Source organism: Alligator sinensis, unplaced genomic scaffold (assembly GCF_000455745.1).
Source record: "Alligator sinensis unplaced genomic scaffold, ASM45574v1 scaffold567_1, whole genome shotgun sequence".
Taxonomy (NCBI): domain Eukaryota; kingdom Metazoa; phylum Chordata; order Crocodylia; family Alligatoridae; genus Alligator; species Alligator sinensis.
This window is the reverse complement of record NW_005842049.1, coordinates 979,219-990,660: the sequence shown is the minus strand read 5'-3', so window position 1 is coordinate 990,660 and position 11,442 is coordinate 979,219. Positions and strand designations below refer to the sequence as shown.

At 41.5% G+C, this 11,442-nt stretch overlaps 1 non-coding gene across 1 annotated transcript; it reads right to left on the bottom strand.

Annotated features, from left to right (window-relative positions):
- Positions 1–9,096: 9,096 nt before the first annotated feature.
- TRNAR-CCU lies at positions 9,097–9,169 on the bottom strand. Its single transcript has one exon. It is a non-coding gene; the product is annotated as a tRNA-Arg (tRNA).
- Positions 9,170–11,442: the final 2,273 nt, after the last annotated feature.

The following is an 11,442-nucleotide window of genomic DNA, read 5'->3' as shown; positions in this document are numbered from 1 at the left end:
CATGCATTGCATCTGGTAAGAGATCCCCTCTCGGAAGGACTTTTGGAGGCACATTTTCTACGATGCCACTCAGGGGATGGCACCTAGGAATTGTAGCCACTGCATAATGGACTGCTGGCAAATCACGGATAAAATTAAATGCTGAATCTTTGCAAAAATTTAACATAATGTAAAATTACGGCCAGAATATTATCTACTTGAATTCATAGTTGAGGAATTCTCTGCACTGGACTCAAAATATTGGGTTTTGATTTTGACCATGAATCATGCATAGCACCTGGCAAATTATGAGTGGATTTCTTCTTCTGGACAAGGGACCAATGTATATATTATTCCCTGGCACTTGAGCATTGGCTGAATGCTATCAGCCATTTCTCAAGATGTTAGGTTTCAAAAGGTAGTTTAAAAAAATATTGTGCACATATATTGGAATATTGCATATGCAAGCACTCATTTTGCTTTGTTGTGCTGAGTATTTTGTTGGTTATGAAAATTATTTAATCAGGTCCTGCTGCACATTTTCTCCTTGCTATAAAAATTAGTAGGGTGGGAGTGCTGTTGTAGCCGTGATGGTCCAGGATGTGTGTGAGAGGCAAGGATTTTTTTTTATACCTTTTTTTGAATCACCTATATAGTTGGGAGAACTATTAGAGAAGCTTTTAGGCAAAAAAACACTCCTCAATAACAGCTTTTCCAGTCTTAGTTCACAGCCTTCCTCTATCCCTTCAAGCACACTCTTTACCTGGAGTATTTTCTTTGCTGTTTGGCTCAGCGTGTGTTTGCTTCTTTCATAGACCTGAGGAAGGACACTTGGTGCCGTAAAGCTTGTCCAACAAATATCCAAACTATACAGCTGATCCAATAAAAGATATCATAAAAACTTACCTTTTATAAAACTTAGTACAGCAATTTATGTTTGATTTTGTGGATTAGGCCCCTCTGCTTTCTCAGCTTGAATGCTTTTTTAACAGCATTGCACCTGTAAATTTAGGCATGTGAGACTAATTATTTTGGTTTTCATTGGTTTTTATTTTGTGTTGATTATTTAAGTGGTGCACATAGGAATCTTAGAAGAGAAACAACATTTGATTAGGTTTGAACAGCAAGGTATCTGGGAATGTCAGCTGTCAACCATTCCAGAACAAATCTGATGTTAAAGATTATGAAGGTTAACTCATAGAGTTTAGCCATGTTCCTTATTAAAATGTATCACACGGTAATAGGCTGCATAAATACATCATTTGATATTTGGTTTTGGTTAGTTGGCTTTTATCTTATTATTTGCTATTCACAATTGTAGGCCTCTCTAGGGATGGAAAAGGAAAGGAGAAAAAGTTAAAATCCTGATTTTTACACCACTTGCTCATGGAAAGAGAAAATGAATTACTTCCAGGTGGAACACGCAATTGCTTATGTTGTTTTGCACCCTTGAGTCTCTGGAGTCTGGTAGACTCATATTCTGGGAAGAATGGGGGGGTCCTCATCTTACTGGAAGTCTTCATGCACCTGTTCAAGGCTTATGAGAGTAAAGCTCCAGTATGCTTTTTGACTCAAGGTAGAGGAAGGGCCAAGTGACCGACAGAAGCAGGACAATGCTTGCCCTTGTGCAGCACTGAAAAGTTGTATTATAAATAGAAGCTTCTTGGACTGAGCTCAATGCTTTCACTTCTGTTCCTACGGTGAGAGCTAAGAGATCCTGCTAGAGAGGAATTGCATCATACAAAGTTGGAAGGGATCTTGAGAGTCATCTAATTCAACTCCTTGCAAGGATATAGGATTTCCTCTTTCTAAACCATCCCTGCACCAGATGACTGTACAGCATCTTCTTGAAAACCCTCAGGTAGGAAGTTTTCTCTGCAAATATAATCTAAATCTGCTTTTCAGTAGTTTAAATCCTTACCTCTTTTCCTGCCCTTGTGGCAATAAAGAACATTTTTTCTTCATCTTTTTTTTATGCCAGGCTTTCAAGTACTTGAAGAGCTACCATGTGCCCCCTCAATCTGCTTTTCTCCAGCCTAACCTCAGAGCACTCAAAGTGTAGGTACTCAATGCTCTGGCAATTCCTTGTCTCAGGAGGGAGAAAAGAGCTAAAAAATGAAATGCAGCTAGCTCTGCACAAAATGAATAACAAGTAAAGTTGTAAAACAAAATGGGTAGGAGAAACTGAACTGCCAACTCATTTTGATGCTGGAGGCAGTATTTGTATGTTCTGAGGCAAGAAAGGCAATGGTTTAAACCTGCAGTTTACAGCAGAAACACTTGAAGGAAGCTTAGCTTCTGGTCCTGTTAATTCATCCCACGCCTTGTTCCCACCAAGAAAACTGGTGCATATGGTGCACCTCTGTGAGCCGTGTTTACATACATACTTATGAAGCCATATATCTGCACCTGCAGATCTGGGTGTCTAGCTACATCATTTGCAAATGGGCACTCGTGTGCCCTTACCTGTAGATATGAGCTGTTGCTGCAGGGTGGAAGCTTCAAGTATCATTTTTCATGCAAGCAGGGGAATAGGGTGTAGCTGTGTTGGTCTAAGGACATAGGCAGACAAGGTTCTTTGGGTAAATCTGATATCTTTTATTAAACCAACTCAAATAGTTGGAAAAAATTCTTCTTTGTAACCTTTCAGGTATAAACTTCCTCCATCAGGCTTAGGAAGCATCTGCAGCTGGTGTCTACTTTTCCTCGATGCATACCAGCCTCTGGCTTCTTTACTATTCGTTCCACCCAGAAAGTGTGCACACCAACTGCAAATGCTTCTTAGCCTGATGGAAGGTATTTATACGCGAAAGGTTGCAAAGAAGAATTTTTCCAATTACTTGAGTTGGTCTAATAAAAGATATCAGATTTATCCAATGAACCTTATCTGCCATTTGCCATGCAACACCTGTAAGCTTTAAGAACCAGTGCACTGCGGCCTCTTTTCCTCACTCTGTTAGTGGAGCTTAAAGTACAAGTAAGCAAAAGGGCTTCTTGAATCCTCAGTGTAGCTGACACATTTCTTGACCTACCTTTGCCCCAGATACCAAAGCCTTTCACGGTTCCTTCGTGAAGGCTTCCTTATGTACAAGTCCAACACTAACCCAACCAATTGCCAGACAGTTTTACTCACTAAAATAAGCTATAAATATTATTGGTATCTAAGGGGCACACCTACCTATGAATATTAATATGATGCAATAAACTCCAGCACAGTTTGTGCTGGAGTTTATTGCTCCCGGACACATCCTTTACATCTGTGCCCAGGACTGCAGCATGTTGATATGGGGCATCATAGCCCTGGCTGGCAGGAGGCCCTGGGGGTCAGCATGCCAGCCCAGGACAGCTCCAACCTGGCTCAATGTGCTGCAGAAGGGCTGGCTGGAGTACAAGGGTGCCCCAGTATGGAGCTAGCTGGTAGGCAGCCTTCACATTGAAACATCCTCATGTCCCAGCCAGCCCCAGCAGCATCTACATGTGTTGCACTGGAGTAAATAACTGTGCAGAAGCATAGTAGTTGCATCTGGTGGTAATAACCTATGCTGGAGTTAATTAGTTTACTGTCTCCTAATAGTTCCACACATATAGACCAGTAACGCTTTACTGTGGAGCTAATAAGGCAACTTCATAGTAAGCATCTCATATAGATGAGCCCAAGATCACCTAGGTTTTACCTTGGTGGGGGATCACAAAACATGTGTGGTTAGGAATATGGGGAGGAAAAGATAAGCATTTCTTATTGCCTGGAATCCTGTGAAGTATTTACATTTTTTAAAGATAGATGTGAATACATGACTGTGAAACAGTGATTAATCACACCCAGATCCTGACAGAGAAACCAACACCTAAGATTCACTTGTTGTACAGCTTTTTAAACATGAAAGAAAATGAAAAAGATCCAAAGCAAGAAAACCATTAGAAATGATGCATCTTTAAATTGTAAAGAGTATACGAGGGAGAGAATTTCAAAGCCATTTCAGCGCTGAAGAAGCACTTCACAACTCATTTTCTGTGCTTCCCACAAAAGCTGGGTCTGTGTCTTGCTGCACTACGTATAAAGACCCATCATTGTCTGCAACCTGTATCCAAGGGCACACATAATAAATGTGACATTTCTTAGTTCTTATGAACAGGTAGGACATATGATGCTCATCCACGTGAGTGGCATGAATGCATCTTTACTCATTGTCTCATGAATAGCCAAAAGAATGACATTGCCTTTCAGAAATACAGCTCAAGAGAATGTTTGCAGTAAATTAATTCTTCTCTGGATGGAGACTTCTGCATTTTTCCATATAGTTTAAGAGAAACAAAGAATGCACTTTTCCTTTCCTCAGAAGTCTAGATAAAATCAAGTGATGGATTTATGCAGCCATTATTATGTGCTACATTTTAATAAGGAACAAGGCTAAAATCTATGAATTAACCTTCATAATCCTAAATATCAGATTTATTTAGGGCTGGCTCACAGTTTCACCCCGTACATTTCCAAATACTGTACCCTTGTTGCTCAAATCTAATCAAATGCTGATGCTTCTCTTTAAGAATACAAAACCCTTCATTGTGTTGAAGGATTGTGTGCAGGTTGCTAGAGTCAAACTCCTGATCTTAAGAAGAACTAGTCTGGGCTAAGAAACAAAGTTATTAGTCTAGTGCAATGGTGCTCAATCATTTTACCTCCGCCTTGTAAAACGGCAAACAACAATTCTAATGTTGACGAAAGAACAGGGATAAGTTTAGATCTCAGTTATACAGGAAATAACTTGTATCCTGAGTGTGGGTGACCCCTTCCCAGGGGAGCTGGTAAGTCTGCAGGGTATTACAGAGAGGTCAGCTACTCTGATCAAATGGGCAAACTATTACTACTTACCTATTATCAGAACTGCCACTGTTGTGCTATCAGTCTTGATATCTAATGGTATGTGGTGAACTTTAACTAATTGGACTACATGTTAAGCAGCAGGTGTTCCATAAAAAGTGTTAACTTTCCCCCTTAATAATTTGATTGCTATATATGAGTGTTTTTCTTGGGCAAAGCCACTGAGTGTTAGATGCTGAGGTGGCTCTGATAATTGAAAGGGCTATAGTGCTTGCAACAAAGATTGAAAGTATGATTACCAGGACTACTAATATTACCACATTTCCTAATAGCATGGCTCAGGCCTGACACGGGGTTAGTTTTATTAATTTTTGGATATCATCTGACCTTACTGGAATCTGTGGTAGAGCTAACAACTTGACAGCAGCTCTCCATTTACTCTCCATGAAAGGGTGAACGTGGCTGTGTGGTTCCTGACTCAGCCTCAGATGACTAATTGTGGTAGAGCTCCTCAGGGGTGTGACTGCTTTTATTAACCTTTGTGAAATAATTTGTTTTCAGCTTAATTTGTAAAAGCTTGAAACCATAATTCACAATCACTGAGGGAAATTTTGTTCCCTCCCTTATACCTCTTCAACAACAAAATGCTAAATTGTACTCCGTCCCAGGAGAAATAAGTCATTAAATGAAAATTTCATGGTGTTGCAAATCCCTGCTGAGTGCTTAACCTGCATGTCAAAAATTATAGTAAAAACTTGTCTTTACATATGCACAGAACCTGCAGTGAAATATGGTTAATATAGTAAATCTGGTAACAATATGGTTAAACTGATCTTCACCGTAAGGGAGGCGGTATTGAGGAATGACTGATAATCAGTAGGAAGCCATATTTTTAACTTTTCCTGAGAAAATTGATCACTTGTGTACAATTAGCCATTGTTATCCTACTACAATTTGCATCAATACACAAAAATGATTCTTGACACTTGCAGTTATGAGAAGAATTTATAATAAAGAAAAAAATACATTTCAGTACAGTAAAACCTGGATACTTTGTAGAGTTGCCCTCTTTATTCTCCCATTCTCCCCCCACCCTCTCAACTCCCCATGAATATGAGGGCTTGAAACCCAGCTGAGGTTACATAGAGTGGTCTCAAACAGTAGATGAGGTCCTGTGGGAAAGGGGTACCCTTTGAAGTAAAAGCCATAGCATTTAGTGGCCCATTCTTAAACCTGCTGCAAATCAAGCAGGCTGGGGACCACCTGGATACGAATGATCTGGGTTTCACTGAAACTTTGTAAACCAACAAAATGTCAATCGCAAACTCCACAGTTAGTCAGAGGTGTAACTGGCTCATTCTGCATCCTACGTGGTGGTGGCACGTGATGCAGAAGCAGTGGCTAGAAGCTCACTGCCGCAGGAGGAGATGCCATCTCCTTATTTTGCCGGTGATATGCATCATCAGCAAAACAATGATCTTCAGCAAAAAAGCCCCACAGATTTTCAGCAGTCAAAGGCAGACCTGGAGCCACTACAGGAAAGCTATAAGGTACAGGGGAGATGGGCAGGATGGGTGATGGGAGGAGAAGACCTCCCCCTAGCTCCATTCTGGCACCTTCGCCCTTCCCTTTGCCTGAGGCAGTGTCGGAGGATTTTATCATACTCACCCACCCATTGTTACACTACTTTGGTTATTCATTATGTGTGTAGTTTACAGAAACAATGAATTATGCTTTATACCGGTGACTAATTAGCTGAAGTGTTTCCTACACAAATCAATTTGACTCCTACTGAGACTTAAGTGCGCTGAAGAATAAGGTGATAGCGATGAGCTATCCCAGTGACAAATTAACCTTATTGTGCTGTAAGTACCTAAGTCTGTGGGATAAAATATGCCTTCCCTAAACCAAAATGGCTGGAGAACTGAACAATAGGTGGGATAAACATCTCTTCTCTTTACATTGCTTGTTCAAAGCCAGCTGAGGTCAGAGAAGACCATAAGTAGGTTCACTTGTTATCATCTATTCACTAATCTATAAGTAATCTATTTGATAGTGTTAGCTAAATTATCAGTAGAAAGATGTAGAGGACATTGACATGCACTACATCCTAATTTTCAACCTTGCATAGAGATGTTGCATTTGGCCTGGGCAAATATAAGGAGATGAGGCTGCTTGAAGGAGCGCTTCTTGGTGGAAGACATAGGAAAAAAATATTTTCTTAAATAGGTCAGATCCTGTCTCTGCTTTGATTTCCATATATGGTCCTTGTACCATTTATGGTTTTCTTGGAATAGGTACAGTTTTGCTGCCCAAAAGAGTGCAATATAAAAAGTGGAGGTGCTATAGAGCTCATCTCTGTGACAGCTCTCAGTACATATATTCATAGGAAGGGTATATCCTCTGCTTCACAGATAGTTTCCATCTCAAAAAGTTGCATCACAGTTTTAACACTATCCCTTTAACATTGTCCTCCAGGCACCTCACCTGAGCACCGAGCCCAATCACCGGAGCTGCATCTTCCAGTGCTCCATCATGTCTAACTGCTGAACACCATATTGCTATGATAACCTGAAGAGGAAGAGTATTAACATAAAAATAAATAATATGCTTTTCATTTTTTTATGACAGTGAATATATCACAGACCAATTTGGATTGCAAGGTGATGCCCATCATGGTGTATCCTTAGGACATTCATAAGTCATATAATTCTTGCTTTAAATGTACCCAAATTAGCATTTGATGGAGTCTGTGCCTCCAGAGACAACTGATCCCTATTGTCCAACCCAGTTTCTAATATGAAATTGAGAAGGTTTTAATTTAGCTAAAGCAACTATTTCAGAAGAAAGTGGAAGTCCAGCATACTCCCAAAGCAATTTCCCTGTGGCTCATACTTCACCACATGCAAAAAGTCTATCATTAACCTGGCAGGATTGAACTGCCTCTTTGTATAGATTATCTTCTGCCTATTAGGCATCTAAGTGGACTTAAGTACCTAAATGTGCTTCAATTCCATCCTGTCCAAACCCTGAAAGTCCTTTAATACATCTTTTTCTTGTAACACACCATCATCTTATTCATCTAAGACTGAGTCACAATAAGTGAGGAGGAGACCCCCCTCACACACACCCACACACACACCTTTTGCAGTTACTGTTATTTGTAAACCTGGGCAGGGTGGAATTGAATCACACTTAAGGCTCTACGTCTACTTACAGAACTAATAGGTAGAACAGAATTTTTCCCTTTGTGTCTTTTGCCCTGAATAGAGGAGGAGTCCACTGTAGTTACTATTTACTTAAGTAATAAGGCATTTTCTGTTTATGGCTGAAGTGCAGAGAGAGTTGTATATGGATGGGTGCTTGGTCTGATATTCCACTTTAACTAAGTAAAGGAGGAAACTTTATGGGGGAGGATCTGGAGATGGAAACGGGTTGGGGGGACCTGGGACAGAGGGTGAACATCTTCTGGAACACCAACATATTTCCTCTAACACCACACACCTACATAGGCCTTTATACCCTGGCTTCTCAAGGGGTGACTTGGGTTGGTTTTCCTTGTATCTTGACTCCCATCATCCAAAAGCAGTCATACAAGGATCACTTAAGGATTGTGTGCTGAATATAGTACTGCTGTAGCATTTGAACCTATACCTTGCAAACAAACTCAGCTCCCACTAGGCCAGTGATTTTCAGCCAGGGTTCTGAAGGATCCTGGTGTTGACTACAAAGGGCCAACTCTCAGGATCATCATAAATTCTAATTTATTAGGTGGGATATGAAGTTACAGTAACATTATAAATGTGAACCTTTGGGGGTTATGATGGGTACTGGTCACCTTAACATATATACACACATGCACTCGCTCATTCAGCCCCATGTCATTTAAACCCATGTGGCATATAGTAGCTGCTGTAGTGACTGAGTTTCATAGTTTCAAAGTTTCAGGGGCAGAAGGGACCTAATAGATCTTCTAGCCCGACCCCCCGCCAGGGCGGGAGAACAACCCAAAAAAAAACACTCACCCTAAAAACAAAAACGGGACTCAAATGAGTCCAGCCAGGTAAGTATCCAGTCCAGCCAGGTAAGTATCCAGTCCAGCCAGGTAAGTATCCATTTTTTTGTCCCTATGTGCAGGCTTACATACACCTCGGGTGTCAGCTGTTACTATTCATGCAGGAGAAGCCCCCCAGCCCGCCGGTAGGTCCTCCCCGCCAGTAAGGAGCCGGAGCCGGCCCGCACCACCTGCAGCGCAGAGAGAACGCCGCTCGCCCGTGTCGAAAAAAGAAAACCAAATGCACCCCAGATGGGACTCGAACCCACAATCCCTGGCTTAGGAGGCCAGTGCCTTATCCATTAGGCCACTGGGGCTTCAGAATGCCTCTCGCCCGTGTCGTAAAAAGAAAACCAAATGCACCCCAGCACTGAGAGAGCACTGGTGTTAGTATATCTGCCTATTCGAGGCCCTGCAGATCTGCTGTCAATGGTCAGATTCTTCCAAGGTGGTGTCTTCTCCAGAAGAGGGTCGCCTACTTATCCTTCTGTCTCAGTAGGTCAGGTGCTGGAAGAGTGGTTGTTGCTGAGTGTCACGCTTCAACTGCCTTTTATCCCTTTTCTGGCAAACGTGTGTGGTTCCCCAGCATCATCTTGGTTGCCCAATCTGGAGGTCACTGTTCCACATGGGTCTTGAGTAGTGCATGGCAACTGTGAGTCCAGTCACTGGGGGTTCCACCCAATGGTGCAGTTTTGGGAGTCCACCCTTGACCTGATTGACTCAATGGCTGTGTCCTTGCAGGTTTCAGGTGACTTGATTAGCTTAAAATGGATTGTAGAGTCCAGTTTTGTAATGGTAAGTTTCTCTGGCTATTCTCTATTGTCGATAAACAGCCATAGGCTCTTGCTTTGTCATTCAATAATCTACTGATTCATACATGCTCACATTCACTTAGAGGGGGCGAACCCAATACAGCAATACAATTCCAGTGATTACAATTCCACTGCATTATTATAATAATAATTTTAGTAATACAAGGTATGACTTACTTTAAAGAATATATTTGTTAAAAGTTAAAAGGTGTAAAACATAAAATACAGAATGCCAGGGCAAAGATGAGGCAGATGAAATATAAAAATGAATTGTGAGAAATATATAAAAATGCAGTGTAAGGTAGTGAGGATCAAAGGCCACTGGGCACAGTAAGTGTGTTTAGTTAGATGCAGCCACATAGATTGATTTAGCATAAAACTTTAGACAGATATGGGAAGTTTGCTTTGGGAAATAGGTCTTAATCAAAGTGGGGATGTGTTCACCAGGATATATTTACAGTCATGCTTTCACTGCACCTTGGCTTTTCTTGTTTCTTATGGCTTTGCTTTGAAGTGGATAATTTGGTTATTTTGTTTTCTTTAGTGAAGCTTAGCTTAATTGATTTATAGATGTAGTTTGTAGGTTTCTCCTACAGAAAGCCGCTTCAACTTTCTGGCTTGCTCTGCGCCTTGCCCCACCCATGCAATGTGTGTGCTAGGTCTCTGCCAATACTTGGAAGGAAAAAGAAATGCACAAAAATTGGGGGGCAGGGTGCAGGCAAAAAGGGGTTTCTGTTATATCAATGCCCAGAAGAGGAGTATACAAAGGGGGCTCCCTGTTACACTGGGTGCTCTGAGATCTTTTCAAGGTTGCCCTTGGATGCTAGGTGTGCAAACATGATTTATAAGATAAACCCAGAGATTTCAAATAGGAATTAATGGTGGTAAGAACCGTCTGACCTGCTGTAGCTTTTCTGAGTTCTTTGCAATGGAATAATTGCTCTATTCGTTTGCTGTAGTCAAACAAGAAGTGAAAACTAAGAACTAGCATTTTCCAAGGGGTGGATTGAGTCTGATGAGGAGTACCTTAGTTAAAAAAAGGTTGAGAACCACTGCATTAGGTCAACATTAGGCTACAGTGGGTGCACCTACATGAGACATTTACTGTGGAGCTTTGTAATTAGCTCCACTGTAAACATCTCCACATTTCCAGGTGTACCTCTATTAGGGTGCATGACATTAATACACTCTGGAACAGGCTAATGTAAGTATTAGCCTGCTCTGGAGTATTTTTGTGCACTGCAGCACATGTGTAGATGCTGCCTGGATAGCTGGGACATGAGGGTGCTTCAGTGCAGGGCATGCCTGCCAGCCGGCCTCACACTGAAGAGCCCTCATGCCCCAGAGCCAGCTGTAGCACACTGAGCCTGGTTGGAGCAGCTTGGGGTGCTGCCAGCTGGGGCTGCTCTGACTAGGCTCAATGTGCTGCTCACAAATAAACTCTGGAGCAACATACACCAGAGTTTTTTGCTCCTGGGTGTATGTTCAAACAGCATGGCCAGGAGCAAAAAACTCCAGAGCCTTTTGTTTAATAAGCTCTAGTGTTTATCTGTGCACATTAATTACACATGTAGATGCATCAAATAGCAACACAGGGTGAGAGCTGTTCTCCAGTTCTTGTGTTTAAGCCATCTACAAGCCAAATGCTGAAGTCTGCTAAATGTTCATTTTCCTCTCTTAAGCAGCAAAGCCTCCAGGGGAACTATTCAAGATGAAGAAAGTCACTAATGAATTGCCTTTTCTCTTGTACAATCTATCCATGCAGTGGTGAGAGCTGA